Source organism: Nuphar pumila, chromosome 9, assembly GCF_984573655.1.
Source record: "Nuphar pumila chromosome 9, dmNupPumi1.hap1.1, whole genome shotgun sequence".
Classification (NCBI taxonomy): Eukaryota; Viridiplantae; Streptophyta; class Magnoliopsida; order Nymphaeales; family Nymphaeaceae; genus Nuphar; species Nuphar pumila.
The window spans coordinates 5,540,186-5,552,932 of record NC_143257.1 but is presented as its reverse complement, the minus strand read 5'-3'; positions in this window follow the sequence as shown (position 1 = coordinate 5,552,932).

The following is a 12,747-nucleotide window of genomic DNA, read 5'->3' as shown; positions in this document are numbered from 1 at the left end:
TAATTATTTACAATTCAACAATTACATTTTCGAAAAAAAAAATAGAACAAATTCAACACATTAATCTAATCATCGCCAAGATTTTGTGCGTCTTCTTGTTCATTGCCTTGATCTGTCCCTTCAGCTTCGCTACGTTGATTATCGCTAGCAACCTACACAAGAAAAGAACAGTCAGTATTGATAAACAAAATATATTGAAATAAATTATATACTATATGTGATTCTATCATATGCACATGTGTTCTAAGGCAGTAAAAAAACTCTATATGTGACTCTATCATGCTCATATGTGCTTTAAGGCAGGCAAAAAACTCTATATGTGATTCTATCATAAATGATATGTGTTCTAAGCCAGTAAAAAAACTATATATGTGATTATATCATGCTGATATGTGTTCTAAGGCAGCCAGAAAAACTCTATATGTGATTCTACCATGCTCATATGTGCTCTAAGGCAGACAAAAAGCTATATATGTGATTCGATCATGCTCATATATGTTCTAAGGTAGTCAAAAAATTGAATATGTGATTATAGCATGCTCATATGTGTTCTAAGGCAGTCAGAAAAACTCTATATGTGATTCTATCATGCTCGTATGTGCTCTAATGCAGACAAAGCAAAGAACTTTATATGTGATTCTATCATGAATGATATGTGTTCTAAGGCAGTAAAAAAACTCTATATATGATTCTAGCATGCTCATATGTGTTTTAAGGCAGTCAAAAAACTGAATATGTGATTATAGCATGCTCATATGTGTTCTAAGGCACTCAAAAAACTAAATATGTGATTATAGCATACTCATATGTGTTCTAAGGCAGTCAATAAAACTTTATATGTGATTCTATCATGCTCAAATGTGCTCTAAGGCAGGCAAAAAACTTTATATGTGATTATAGCATGCTCATATGTGCTTTAAGGCAAACAAAAAACTCTATATGTGATTCTAATATGCTCATATGTGCTATAAGGCAGGTAAAAAGCTATATATGTGATTCGATCATGCTCATATGTGTTTTAAGGCAGTCAAAAAACTGAATATGTGATTATAGCATGCTCATATGTGTTCTAAAACAGTTAGAAAAACTCTATATGTGATTCTACCATGCTCATATGTGCTCTAAGGCAGGCGAAAAGCTGTATATGTGATTCTAGCATGCTCATATGTGTTCTAAGAAGGTCAGAAAAACTCTATATGTGATTCTACCATACTCATATGTGCTCTAAAGCAGTAAAAAACTGAATATGTTAAGGCAATCAAAATTACATGAAATCTAACGACATGCAATATATTACATAAAACTTTCATACCTGAGAGGGACCTGCAATCGAAGTTCCCCTATTCAGCAAAAAACTGTTGAACTCGGCTTGGAGAACGTCGACGACGGTTTCATAGAAGTAGTCACGCATTGTGTCCTTAACGATCTGGCGTACATCATCACCAGAAAGAATAGAGTGTTGCTTGAAGCTTATGTCGACGGAAGAAGTCTGTGAGCCGTAACTGGAAGAAGCAATAACAGGTGAAGTGTTCATATTACTCCCAAACCCGAACACACGACCCTTTTTGGGTTCACATGCTGCAGTCACCCATGCTGTAGGATCAAATGATGGATGCTGAGTAGCGTCATCGCCATATCGCTCTACCATCTGTTGCTCATATGCCTCATACAAAATAATGTTTAAATATGCATTAATAATTAATGATAACATTATGATAACTTGTATATTGCAATGATTATTAATAGAATAAATACATATTGTTGTCATTCTTGCCTTCTCTGATACGAAGTCTCCCGTGGTCTTCCGTTTATGTGTTTCAACAAACACATTCTTATATGGTACAATGCCTCCTTTTTTTGCTTCCTGTGAAGTTAAATGATAAAAGATTTAGTAAAAAAGTTTACAACAATAATTATAAAATTAATATTATATATTGATGAGTTACCATTTTCTTCAGATGACTCCCAAAAGTCTTAGATCCTCCTGTGTGTAGATGGGCTTCGAGCATTTTCGCTCGATTTTGTGCAGCCTTCGCAGAGCGATTTCAAAATGCATCCCCTGCCCACTTGTCGCACATTTCATCCCAATAATCTCTTCTGATAGTAATAGGGCCATGGCCCTTCCACTGTAGTGGATCATTTATTCCACTAGATGTTTTTTTTGCTGCAATTTTCATATTGTGCAACATGTTTGCAAATCGATTGCCAGCCACCCTCTAGCACACCTTCCTTGCATCATGTTCATCCACCGTAGTCGTGAAGCGATTTGAAGCCTATATATATTTTAAAAAAGTTAGTAGACATGATTATAAAAAAAAATTAAATATGAAATACATTAACTATGACAAACAACTGTGTACCGTGAATGAGGACTACAATCTGTCTATCACCTCTTTTGGATACTCTTTCCATTGAGCGGCTGGTCCTGGTAGATGTTGAAGAAGTGAATTCCTAATCTCGCGTACTACTTCTTGAGGCTCAAACCTCGTGCTATATATGAATTGGTACACAATAAATATCAATATAAAATATTTATAAGATATGCAATAATTGAAAACGAAATACTTACGGTCGATTATCAATATACACTATTCGAATTAGTCTTCGTATGTTAGACTGATGTGAACACCCCAAATTTTTCAAAATCTTTTAAATATTCCCTTTTTGCCCCTAAATTCATTTTTTTTTTAGCAAATGAGTCATTTCAAATCTAAATTCCAGTTCATTTATCAAGTTTTACTGAAATTAAATTCATTCTATATGTTTAAATTGATTTTGGATCTGGATCCATTGTCCAGATCCAAATATGAGTCTCATTGTCCAAATTTTATAGAAAATACTAAAAATAGTTTTTAAATAGCTCGGACAATCCATCTGACATCCGTTTGGATCCGACACGTGTATTCCTCGATTCGAGTTTTTAAAACTCGAACATTTTCTCAAAACTTGGGTCCAAACCCACTTTCTGAAGAAATTTCTCCAAAATGGTCTGAAATTCTCGGAAAAACACTCTTTATAAATATTTTTCAAAAAAATACAAAAATTTAGTGTTTAAAACTTTGTTTTCTTTTAAAATCTTAGTTTTCTACTACAAAAATACAAAAAAATGGAAAAGCAATACAAAAATCAAAAATTGAGGAAAGCAAATGGTTTTAAAAATTGGAAAAAAATTGAATTTGGCTAAAAACCTCGTTTTAAACCATTTTATGAAATTTTTTAAAATGAGCCTCCTTTTTGAAAAAATGAAATTTCAAAACAGTCTCTCCCGCGCATCCTCAGCTCGACCCTCCATCTTCAACCACCGATCCTCCTTCATACCTCCATCAGCCACAGGCTCCCCCTTTCCAGAAAGATCCTCCCCATCGAACGGCCTCACGAGCCTTTCCCATTCTCAACCCTCGATCACCTGAAAGCCTCCCTCCTCCATTCATCCTGAACGGACTCTCCCCTCTCGTTGCCTATATAAGAAGGCATCCCCTGCAATGATCGGGATCGGTCTCCTACCTCTCCACCGATCATCTGTTCTTATTCTTCATACCTTCTTCTTATTCCCTTGGATTTCCTCATTTTGATGGGAGCTGACTGATCTTCGCAGAAATCAACTACATCCAGAGAGAAAGAGCCTCCCTCTCTTTTCAATCCCTACAATAACCAGGTAAGTAACCTTTCCCCTTTTGATTCTTTTAAAAATCCCCATTCCTCTTATGGTATCGCCTTGTTTTCTTTGGATTTTCATTTTCATTCTCTTGTTGTCATTTCTTTATATAGCATAATGGTGGGATCGACCTGCCTGTAGCAGGATCGATCCACCTGTTGTTGCTACATCAATGGAGTAATCTGACTCCAATACTTGCTTTGTTCTTTCCTTTTAAAATTTCTTTATGTTAAGGTAATATTAATTGATCTAGCATTTTTTTTTTGAATTTCTGTTGATATTATCAAATTTCTCATTTCTTTACCCTATTTCGACTTTTTTTTTTAGTTTCCTATTTATTCTGCCGATTCGTTTATACTCGAATCCCTGTTTTGATAAGGCCTGATGATCATTCTCTTCCTTTTGTTATAAACTCGTTAGTGTATCTTCATTATTTGCAGCCGTTATTGTTAACGCATAGTTAAGTTTCTGGAAGATCTTCTCGTTCGTTTCATGACATTTTCATTTTCTTTTTGTTCTATTGTTGGTTATTCCTGTTTGACTTCTGTTTCAAGTTTTATCTATAAGCTCAATCTACTTGATTCTTGTTCGATCTCTGTTTCGGATCACATTTCGTTTCCTATTTTGGAATTAGTTCCTTCTTACTCTTACTACTGCTTTGATTTAGCTTTGATTACTGGTTGATGATCTTTCATTTATTTTCCTATTTAATTCCTTTACAACTTTATACCCCTTTATTCTTCTCCAGCATACTGTATAGATCACAAATCCTGTCTTAAAAATCATTTTATTTTCTTGTTACGTATTGTCTTGATCTTTCAGCCTTATACCCAACATTCCTGATTCATTACTTTTGTTTCATTGGATGATCTTCATTTCTGTTATTATTTTGTGAACATAGTATACCTGACTCTCATTTTCCCCATCCTATGTGATCTCGAATTTTCTTTTTGATAGGTTTTAGGTTACTGCAGCAGCTTCGTTTTGATTTCCAGTTTTATCAGATATGATTCGTCATCTCCTTTTACATCACTAGCGATTTAAATCTATCCTGTTGTGGCTACGCATTCATCTTATTAATACACTCAATACACTTAATCTTACTTGGGGTGCCTCTTTCAGGACATTGCTTAGTTTGTTGGATGTTCTGCATTTTTTTTTTGGTATAATCCACAGCTACCGCAGTGTTATTAACCTTCCAGAGTCAGATTTACTGCTAGTCTGGGTTCTTCTGGAGCTCATAGCTAAAACCAGTGTTGTTGGTTTTTCTGTAATTAACCATAAACCTAAAGAAGTTCGGTATGCATACTTGGGGAAGAACACATGGTTCATACTGGAGGGACCTTAACAGCGGGATGATGGGTAGGTTTGACTGGGAGTTCTGGTCGACGGGAGATCAAGGAAAAGGTTTGATATCTTGAAATTGGAGGGTTGACATTGGTGTTTGATACATTGCAAACTCCCATTTCGTTTACTGCAAAACATCCTATCGAGATTTGTAATGATCTGCCATAAAACCTTATTTGCAGTAAAGGTCTGCTAACCTCTTTGCTTTGGTTGTAAGATAAGGTTCTAGTATAGCATAAAAAAAAAGAGATTTTGATTTGCCCTAATAGCCGATCGGGCCTGCCATGAGAACAGTACTACTTGTCAGCCTCGTCGCCAGGGCGTATGTAGCCAACCTGTAAAGGCTCTTGAAGAGATGCTAATGTCCATCCAGATTGTCCAACGCAAGCAAGCAGGAGCAGAAGATGAGGCGTCAGCAGGACAATCTGAAGAAGTGGGTCATTACAAATTTTTGGACCCAATAACAAGCTGCTGAAGGTGATCTGCTCCCAGGGATCTGAGAGTAGGAGAACAGGTTCATTGATAGAAGTTTCTGAGGGCCTTAACAAAATGTTTCAGGGTCACTCTCCTCTCAAACAAGTATATGGACATGTATTATTTCTCATGTTGATGCTAAACCTGAAGCCTGTAGAATTATGAAATGAACCATGGGGTAATGTGGCTATGGATATAGAGGTAACAATCACAAAACTCATCGTTTGTGGAATTTGTGTATGAAAATCTGTGACTCGAACCAATATCTACTAATGGTTCACTGATTGGAAGCACCAAGAGTTCAAAATAAATGTTTCATGACTATTCTTTTAGACACATTCTGAAAGTATATGCATCTTTCATTCTTCGTTGCTGACATTTCGCAATAATCTGTGTATATTGAAGATCAGTTGGGAGAATAATCCATCATGTGAAGATGAAGTATAAGCTATGACAATCTCAGTTTTGAAGGTACATCTTCTTTGACAGGTAATTACTTAGGGATCAAGGTATGTGATCTACATGTATAGGAGCTATACAATTGATTTCAATGTTGAAAAAGCAGATTCAGCAACTTCATCTTGTTAAGCAGAAACCTGATCTATTCACTATTCTTGTTCAAGGAATCCCATATTGCAGTGGGCACAAGGATTGTGGGTGTTCTATAGACCTTTTTTTTTTATCATCCCCATCACATATTCTCATTTGCTGTACAGCAACCCTTGGTTGCTTTCATCTCATCCCCTTGCTGCCTCCACCACTGACTCCTATGTCTATGAGAGTGAAATGGTAGTTGGAGCTGTTGTCCAGCATAGCAGTCTCTAACCTTTCAAGCATTATGCATGTAGCAGTACCATTACAGCTGCAATGCATCTCCAACTGTGGTTGTACCCACCCTTCCGTCACCTAAGTGTTGACAGCCACAACATAGTGCTGCTGTAAACACTTACAGTAAAAATATATTTTTTATGCTGCTGTAAGCATACCTCCTTTTATTACCTCAGCAGCACTTTACGGCATCAATTTCCCATCTCCAATATTCATTTGGTCATAGCCACTTATGTTGTCCTATCAACACCACATCCTCACTGCCCTGTGTAATAGCCCAAATTCCACTAACGTGTGGTTACATGCACAGCACCATAAAACTCATACCCTATTACATCTACACAACATATATATGTCATGCATACACCCTTGCATCCCTTTGTTTACAGCGATGCTGAAGTTCCAATTCCCACTATCATAATGTTCAGCCATTTACCAGCACCACCCTGCTACAGTTTTATTTGCAGCAAAACCACTGCAGTTTCCTTGAGCCTACAGCAGTATATAAAAAAAAAAGAGAAGCATTGTTATGCTTCTTCTTACACCTGCAGCCACGCAAAGAGTTGTTGTATATGCCACCATCTTCCCCCACTTTGTCACATCTTTTGTGACATTATCCAGCTGCCCATCAACCCACCTCCTTCACCTGGCAGCTTACACTTGTATGCACTTGTCACCTCTCTCTGTTGCATCCCCTGCACCTACCAGGCCATCCATATCTGTCATTTCTCATTGTAGCCATCCAAACCACGTGCAGCAATAAATCGTCACTGCCAGTCACCTATCTGTGATCATCAAAAAAATTTTCCTCTCTTGTGGTTTCTCTCTCTTCCTTCTCTTTTCCTTTCCTAACCTCTATTTTTCTCCTTTTTGAAGGGAGAAGAATAAAAGATAGAAAAGAGAAAGAGAAGAGAAAAGAAAGAAGGAGAAAGAGAAGAGGAACTATTTTGCATGGTCTCACTTGACCTTAATTTGAAAAGATTTAAAAGATTACTCGCCTCCGTTTTTGAAATAATTGCGGGAAAACTGGGAGAGACGGGATTCGCTCGTCGGTACGAGGTTCGACCATTCCTGGCGCCTTTACCAGGGGTAATCGAACCAAGGATCGAATCTTTGCCTTTTGCTTTGCCTAAATATAATCTAAGAATTTATTCTAACTCTAAATGCACAAAGAATCATGCTTGTGCAATGCAAGGATGAATGCTCTTTCGAAAGATGATTTGAAAATTTCCAAGTATTTTGAGATGAACTTGGTAAGGGAGTGAAGAAAATGATTTGAATCTAACTTTAGAACTTGAGATAGATCAAAGAAGTTCTAAGTTTTTGAAATAAATCAGAGTTGGGAGAAATAAATGAGAAAGAATGACTTGAGGATTTAAAATGAAAGGAAATGAAGTTTCAAAGTCAAAATCGACCTTGAATTTGAATTTGAATTTTAGGAAAGGAAATGAATACTCGAGATGAAATTGAATTTGGATTTTTAAGTTTGGAATGAATCTGAGATAATCAAATGGCAGAATAGAAAATGGATTTAGGGAATTCAGATGAGATCTTGAAAATGGATTTGAATTTGAAATTTAGATTTGGAAATGGTATTGGATCTTAAAATGGATTTGAGATCAGAGATCTAATATAGAATTGGGTTCTGGATCCTAAAATTGGATCAGAAATATGAGATCCGATGTGGGATTGAGTTCTGGATCCTAAGATGGGATTGGATCTGAAGTCTGAGATCCAAAGTGAAGTTGGACTCTGGTCCCTAAGATGGATTTCGGATCTGAAGTCTGAGATCCCAAAGTGGAATTGGGTTCTGGACCCTAAGATGGATTTTGGATCCTAAATGAATTGTGGATCTGAAATTTGAGATGTGGAATTGGACTCTGGATCCTAAAGAGGAATTGGATCTGAAGTCTGAGATCCAATATGGGTGTTGAATCCTGGACCCTAAAATGGATTTGGAGTTAAATTCAGAAGATGAATCAAGAACTTCCAAATTTAATTTGAACTTGGAAAATGAATTTTAGAAATTGAATCTTTGAATATACAAATGAATTTCAAAGTCAAATTAGACCTTGAATTTGAAGTTTAGAAGATGAATCAAGAATCTCAAAGTTAAATTGAACTTGGAGATTGGATTGGAGTTTTGAATAAATTTGGAATTTCAGAGTAAAATTTGATTTTTTGAAATCTGATTTGAATATGAATATAAAATGAATTTGAAATCTCAAAGTTAAATTGGACTTTGAGATTGAAGATAGAATTTTGAAAAATGAAAGGATGAATCAGATTTGATAAGGATTGAAGATAGATTGAGGAAGATATTTACATTTACTTGGAGTTTTTGAAAAATGAATTTTTGAAAGCATGATGTAATTCTATCCTAAATGATGAATGAGTTTGAAGAATTTGAAATTGGATTTTGAAAAGCTATTCCATTCTTTAAATGAATTAAAACAAGATTGAAGATATAATACATCCTTGACTATGGTCATTGAATGTATTATATAATAATCTATATTTAAATTCAAGAGAAGAATAAAATACATTTGGTGCTTTTATAGAATTTAAAATGGAATTAACTCTCAATATACCCTGAATATGGCCATTGATATATATTTTGAGTCAATTTTGAGTTAAATTCTAATAAAAGGAGAAAATATTTAAGGAAATATGATGAATTTTAAAAATGGATCCAGTGTGGATTTAGTGTTACTTCGTAAAAGATAAAAATCTTAAATTTTGTCCACACCCTGACTATGGCCATTGATGTGGATCATCAACTTAGGATTGATTTATCTCTTACGAAGTGGTGCACGTGCCATTCGTGTTTCACCATTGTGAGATTTTGAGAAATAAAGACAAAAGCATGAAAACAAGTAATTCGTGATATTTACAATGCTCATTCATTCTATCTAAAACAAGAAATGTAAATTCTCATTAGGATCTAACTATTACATAAAATTGAATTTACAATTCCAAGTAATGATATTCTTTATGTATTCCCTGCAAAAAGACACTTGGTTAGTATGAAAATGGAGGAAGATTGTGTATATCATATGAATATCAAAAAGATGCTCACGGGCCAAGGTATTTAAGATCTAAGTATGGAAAGATGGAAATGATATATGTACCTATATACATATATCTATATGTGCATATATACGTATATACATATGTATACACACACACACACACACACATATATATATATATATATATATATATATATGGTATGTAATGAGGTAAGCAATAAGTGATAGAATGAGATATATACTGAAATATGAGTGGTTGGAGAGCATACAACAGATATAACATGTGCAGTGAAGCAAGTGTTGGTGAAAATCTCTAAAGAGGTAGGTTGTGAAGATGATGAATGGTGCATGGATGCGGGGTGTTATCATGTGACAATGAACCAGATGTTGCTGAAGAAGCATTGGTGGATGGAACATCACAACAATTGCTTAGGCATTACTATGAATAAGTGAGAAATTACAGTAGTGAGCACTACTGTAAGTATATGGAGATTACAGCAATGTTTGGACATTGTTGTAAGTGAGTGGAACATCACAGCAATGCTAAGCATTGCTGTGAATGAATGAGAGGGGAAAAAGTGGACACAGTATAGCAAATGGATACCGTGTGGTGGAGATGCTAGTGCGACAATGATAAACATCAGTAATACATACATGTATAGGTAATAGATGAGAAAGAAACAATCATCACAGCTCATACTAATTCCAATACAGGAGACATTATAAAGTAACAGTTAGACTACTATAAGCTATAAAAAGAATCCAACATTGAAAGCATACTGTCCTATTGATATTTCAAATTTCAAAAGCCCAAAATTTTGAGCCCTAAGGTACAGATTACAGTGGAAGATGGACGTATGTACAATGACCAGCAGGGAAGGTGCAGGATCAGCATTTTGCGATCTTGCATCTGAATGGCAGCAAAATTCGGTTGGTTATCCCTTCACGGCTGGGCTTCTCTCAGATTCCAATTGGGGACAGGAGTTATGTTGTTGAGATGGACGGACAATGTATTGTCATAAAGGGTATCATGAGTCAAAATTTTAACTAATAGACATATTATTGGCAGCTGACATATACATATGATAAAGCAAAAGAAGCCTATAACTGTACTATATGCTTACAAGCACCAAAAATTAAAGCAAACACATAAAACAGCAAAACAAGGTTGGACAAAACCTTTTGCAGAGGTTTTCGATGGTGAACCAAGAGACTTTCTGGAAGATTTTCGCAACCTACTTGCACTTTCTCATTTTACTCGAAGGCTCCCCTTCACTACTCACGGTGGGTGATCTGCAGGTTGTAGTGATAAGTGTTGTATATACACGAAGTAGCATAATGAGGGAGTGGATGAAATGCTGGGAGCAACAGGTGGTGCTGCTGTGTAGCAGAGATGGGGAAAGTATCGATGGGTGGTCATGAGGTGAGGGACATGTGTGATCACAACAAAATCGAAAACATGAAATGGTCAAGGGCGATGATGCTCAAACAGATCAAAAGGATGATTGGAGCATATTACCTCAGTGATCCATCAGGATCAAATTCATTTATGATGAGCACCAGATACTTATATAGAAACAATATGCAGGGAATGGGCTAGTTGAGAGAAAGAAAAAATCTAAATCAAAATGTATTAGTACAAACCAACATACAGGCATAAAAATTTGCAGATTAACATACCAATGTATTCGATCTATGTGTTAGTTTGAGCAACAACTAGTTAAAGCTGCAAGGGAGAGAGATTCCCACTGTCAAATCTTTCCCAGAAGGGCCCACAGATAGGAGCATTCTGGATAATATTGGGTCTCCTCCATGCTACTTCAGGTACCAATTCATCCCCATGATTTTTTTTTTAGGCCATTACAGAGGTCCAAATCAGCACTTTCGCCCTTTTTACCTAATACCTGGCCGAAATTATCAACCCTCCCAGATTTGCACCGGAACTTTGAAATAACTTCTTTATCATAGTATGTTGCAGGGCCCTTATCAAAATTCTCCTCTCGTCTTAGATATATTTTCAAGGTTTTCCTCTCATCATAGTTTGTTGAAAGTTATCATGTCTGGAGGATTTAATACATTTCTGAAGGAGGTTGCAATGGAGAGTGATGCAGTAAAATGAATCATAACAATGGTTCAACTGTAGCTTGAACAGGAAATTCACCCTGATTCAGTGATGCAAGCATCGACGTTATGATCTCCATCATTCAGCCTTTTATCTACAGCTTTTAGTTTGACCATCAAGCTTGTATTCTATACCATGATTGATACAAGACCTTCCATCAGCTCTCCCTGGAGCCTCGAAAATAAATGTAGCTGAACTCGAAGAGGTCATAGGCAAAGGAGCCTTCTAGAATTTCACCAGTATGCTAGATTTGCTTCTATGGGAACCCAAAAAAAAAAAAAATGTAAGCAGACGAGGAACCACAACACTCTCTTCATCTCTATATCACCAGAGGTCAGACCTTCGATTCTTTTGATAAAATGAAAAGAACCCAGGAAACAATTTTTTTTTCTAAAAAAGAAAAAAAAAAGGGAAATGCGTAATGAAGATACAGTGAAACAACAAAACAAAACAAAAAGGGTCATAAACCAACAAATGAAAAGGATGTAACCCATAAGAGGGTTGAATTTCTATTGTAAAGTGTAAATCAGTATCTGCTACAGGCAGGCCGATATTGCACATGATGCTCAAATGGAGGAGCAGAGAAGTATAAGACAAGGGTCAAGTTAATCGAAAATAAAGATGAGAGCGGAGATCACACGAAAAGGAAAAAGAGAAAAAAAAATACAAAGAAATCAAAATATGGACAGGGATCAAGATTAAGCAAAGAGAGCCGGAATCACGATTCAAAATGAATTGATACTAAAAATCAGCATAAAACAGAGAGTAGCAATGCAAATGAGAAATCAAGGTGTTAGAGCAGGATCATTCCATTGATTTTGCGCGTCGGCTGATCGATATTGCTACAGGCAAATCAATGTCGCTGAGAGGCGCTTTTACTGGAGCGATAGGTAAAAAAAAAAGGAAACAGGAATAAAAAGGGGGTCCTAACCTTCGTTTTGCAAGAAAACTAAAAGAGGAGGTGTGCGAGGAGCACCTTTTCAGAGTATTGCTGGTTTGCTTGTACCGCCGGAGCTGAAGACCTCTCAATCGAAAAGGAGAGATGCTTAGCCTCGACGTTGCGGGATGCTCGGCCTCTGTAGCCTTGCGCGAAGAAGCCTTGATGATGGGGTGGAGGCGGATCCTATGGCGTGCGCTTCCTCTGGCATTCCGGAGATTGCAGGCGACCTTTTGATTCAGCTGACAGGAAAAAGGGAGAAAAAAAAAGGGAATTAGAAGAAGGAGAGAAAGAAGGAGCGAGTTATGGAGGGGTGAAGACGGATGACATAAAGGGGCTTCTGAATGCTCTT